At 34.0% G+C, this 3,873-nt stretch overlaps 2 long non-coding RNA genes across 3 annotated transcripts; one reads left to right on the top strand and one right to left on the bottom strand.

Moving 5' to 3' along the window:
- The first annotated feature begins 556 nt into the window (after positions 1 to 556).
- On the top strand, positions 557 to 1,700 carry LOC126823565 (uncharacterized). Its single transcript, XR_007681221.2, has 2 exons — positions 557 to 911; positions 1,414 to 1,700. It is a non-coding gene; the product is annotated as an uncharacterized LOC126823565 (long non-coding RNA).
- Positions 1,701 to 2,474: 774 nt separating this feature from the next.
- Positions 2,475 to 3,446, bottom strand: LOC126823603 (uncharacterized). 2 transcript variants are annotated; one of them, XR_007681230.2, is made up of 3 exons: positions 3,395 to 3,446; positions 2,774 to 2,962; positions 2,475 to 2,649 (listed from the first exon to the last, which is right to left on the bottom strand). It is a non-coding gene; the product is annotated as an uncharacterized LOC126823603 (long non-coding RNA). The 2 variants fall into 2 exon arrangements; XR_007681231.2 differs by lacking the exon at positions 3,395 to 3,446 and adding an exon at positions 3,116 to 3,365.
- Between the last annotated feature and the right edge of the window lie 427 nt (positions 3,447 to 3,873).

Below are 3,873 nucleotides of genomic sequence, written 5' to 3' on the forward strand. Positions count from 1 at the left end.
TATAAAGGATCTATCCGACAAACACTAACAACAACTCTAGGTTGATTACATGTCATTTGGGACTCACGTCATTTGGGACTCGCGTCATTTGGGACTCAAAAAAATATGACCACGACATTTGGGACTCCGGTATACGACGTTTGGGACTTTGGTATACGTCGTTTGGGACTCGGGTTAACGACGTTTGGGACTCGGGATAATTTATTAAAAAATAGGCCAATTCAAACAAAACACGAAAGAAAATATTTATTAACATGAAACACGTGGTTAGTAAAAGGCTCAACCAAACGATAAAACATTAGTTGCACTTACGGTTCTTTGATAATCATCGTTTCTCATAAAACTTTTATATTTATTTAAAACGAATAATATGCTGATGAATTTATTTGAAAATGACCTACACAAAAAACAAAAAAAATATTTACACGACATGCAATCTTTTTTTTACAAGCCCCTAGAAATTGTTAACGATAATCCGTGAGCTGCACGTTGACATGCTTGTCGTAGATGGCAATACCAATTGATAAATTAGTGCGTACAAGGCAAAGGTTTTTTGTGGAAAATATAAGAAATGGCAACGATCAAAGCGGGATAATTAAAGCTGATTAACTGATAATCCCAATGTTATTACAGTATGTTCAAAGAAACCTAACGGTTCTTTGGTGGATGAGGAAAAACGTGAGTTGTCAATCATCGAGAATGGCGGCCGTGTGTTGATTGCAGTTATACCGTTTCACGAAAAAACATTAGCAGTGGTCGGTCAATCAAGCTCGTTTACTATTTATAACGCAAATTTTTCGTTTCGGTTAAAACAAAATATACGTCCATTTTAATTGGCCGAAGGATGTGTGACTAATAGAAATATGGCGGGCGGACAAACTGACCAAACAGTATATTTCGAGGTATTTGAGGTAAGCTAATTTAATATTATATCATAACTGCATGTGCATACTTGTGTTTCTGTGTGATTAAATATTCAAAAAATCATTCTTAGGATACAGCCTCGACACCAGTCAGCCCTGAATTGCAATGTTTGTTTTGTGTTCTGGGCGCCATTTTGAAAAAAACTGACATGACCTATATAATACAATCCAGCGATAGTGCAGTCAATTTCCTTTAAAAGGGAATCCGAATTTGTTAATTTTCTGCAATATCACTTCGGTGGTAGCCGACGTTAAATAAAGCTATTTCACGTATAAAGACCTACAATAAAATCCAGGTGAATTGGGAAAAATATTCATGTATTTTCTTGATGAAGAGTAGCTATTTCAATTTGTAAATGCCCAGTCATCTTAGACAAATAATAATTCCAACTTCAAATCAGTTGTATTTATTCAAATCATACTATGAATAATTGTATTTTTCCACTTGCATAATAATAAAAACTTGACTTTTATTATTTTATTTCTTCAGGCCAAGAACATGGAAAATTGGTAATTGCCTTGTATCACTGCTAACTATAAGGCACAGGGAGCCTTGGGCAGAAATGATAATAATATGGTTCTCAGATATGTTACTGTGTACAGACTGAACAAAAAATATATATACACTTGCTATTACATGTACATTATATCATTGGCAATAATAAGATCCAATTTTAGTTTTTAGTTACACACTGTTAACCACCAATAGATGAAAATAAATCATAAAATGTATTCAGCTCGACGTAAGACTTAAATAAATAGATACAGTTGGTTTAACTTGAATAGAAGTTTTAATTATCTATGCTTCATATATGCATATATCACCTTGCAGCTGAATCACATTACATATCTTTTTAGTTGATGTTCATATCGTCTTACGTATTTGTCAACATCAATGTGACCTTGTTCTATGTCACATTAGCCTATTCACACTTGTTACCACGAATTTACTCACCACACCCTCGCATAGTTATGAATTTATTGTTTCACTTGACTAAAGAAACATTTTGTAGGAATGTATGCTTTTATAGATTGGACACTTGTTTGCAATATCATTGTCGGTGGAAACTGGCACTATACCTAAAGAATGACTGAACAAATAGCGGAGACGGGGTTTCAGCCGGCTGATTTAAATTATTTCTTTAAATACAGTAAAGCTTGAAATATGTCAGTTTTCCCTCTTTAGAATGTTTTTGTAAATAAGTTTTTATTGTAGTTTCCGTGGCGTATTCCCAATAAGCGTTAGAAACAAAGATATACACCCTTAATCCCGGTGCCGATAAATGTTGGGTTGTGTGGAACATGCTAACAAATCTCAGGTACGATATATGTTTGATTCTAGTTGAGAACAGCATGAGAGCAACATGATTGTTTTCATTGAAGATGAGACGCAAATATTCAAAGGGGTCAGACAAACTCTAAACCAACTGCGTTCCCTTCACTGAGTCCCTTCAAAGGAGGCCCTGTCTGTCTACCTGTGGAATAACATGCATTTGTATCTGTTAAATTTGTGTGGTAGACAGATTGATATTATTTATATAACGGAAAACAGCTGAGACCATGGCTTGTTCACCACCCGAAAAGTTGCATCCATATACCAAGTTTTTGCGCGTGCGAGTAGTTGCATCTGTCTATCAGTACAAAAAATGTGATGGCGCCTTTCCCCAACTTTTACTCTTTTTTGATAAAATCCCGGTGCACTATGATCGATGAAATCTTCGTCAAGCTAAAACAAAAAATAAATAAAAAAGTACATTTAAGTACATGTTAATAAATAAATAAAATTGTACATTTAATTACATGTTAATAAATTCTTATATACATGGGTATTTAATTGCATGAGTACTTACGCTTGACGACACGTCAGTGGGATCTTTTGGTCGCAGAGTCTGTCGGGTTCTTTATAGCGACCTTACAAGTGCTGCAATGGGTGGTCTGCTATGAATGGGTTCTTCTGCAGAACCGACACTGGATAAAACTCTCTCCGCTATTGAGGAACATGCCTTGGTAAAAACATTTCCTTTGGCTTCATGCTTTGCCTGTAATGATAAGATAAAACATATTAAACTACAAATATATTATTGGTTTATTTATATTTTTTTTATTTATTTATATATTAAATTCATTTATTATTATAGAGTTAACTAGGTTAACTAGAGTTAATTATGCAGAATTAATATAACACAACATACACAGATGGCAATAGAATGAGACAGTGTTCAGAAAAAGGGCGGAAGAAGACTACCTGTCCTACTTGATTCTAGGACATATATATAGCATGGACCTACTTGATTCGACCAATTTAATACAAGGAAATGAATGGCATAGTTTGTGTCAAGTGAATTTAGTGAACTTTAAACCCCATTTACTCGCCCTCTCTCTACAGAGATAAATACTTTTCGTGTTACATACAATAACAATTATTGGCCATTATTAAAAAAATATATTAAAAGGAAATGAAATTCTGTTACCTGTTTTTCTTTGTGTAGTACATGCTAACATCAATGACTGGGAAAAAAAATAACGAAACTGTAGACAAACTTCTGAATCATTGAAAGTCTAATATTAGGCCTACACATTGATGACATTGATATAAAAAAAACGGCTGATTTGTTTGTTGTTTTTTTCTTTTACAGAAATAAGATTACATTTCAACTAAACAACTAACACAAAAGTTAGTATCTAGCTATAGTCCATGTCTGGATATACATTTCTCCTTTTGCCCGAACGTCTATAAAAATCAAAGATGGCGGCCAATAATTGCAACCGGGTATTACTATAAAATCAAGACAGATTCTTACCTACTGGTCCTAGTCGGGGGTTTCTTGCAATTATAAGTATTTGAACAACGGTGTAGCGCCGATTAGCTAATAATAATTAAGCACGATTTCAGAAAAATTAAGACAGATTCATTAGATTGCTGAATTATCGGAACACTTTTAGAACACAT

Source organism: Patella vulgata, chromosome 6 (assembly GCF_932274485.2).
Source record: "Patella vulgata chromosome 6, xgPatVulg1.2, whole genome shotgun sequence".
NCBI classification, from domain to species: Eukaryota; Metazoa; Mollusca; class Gastropoda; family Patellidae; genus Patella; species Patella vulgata.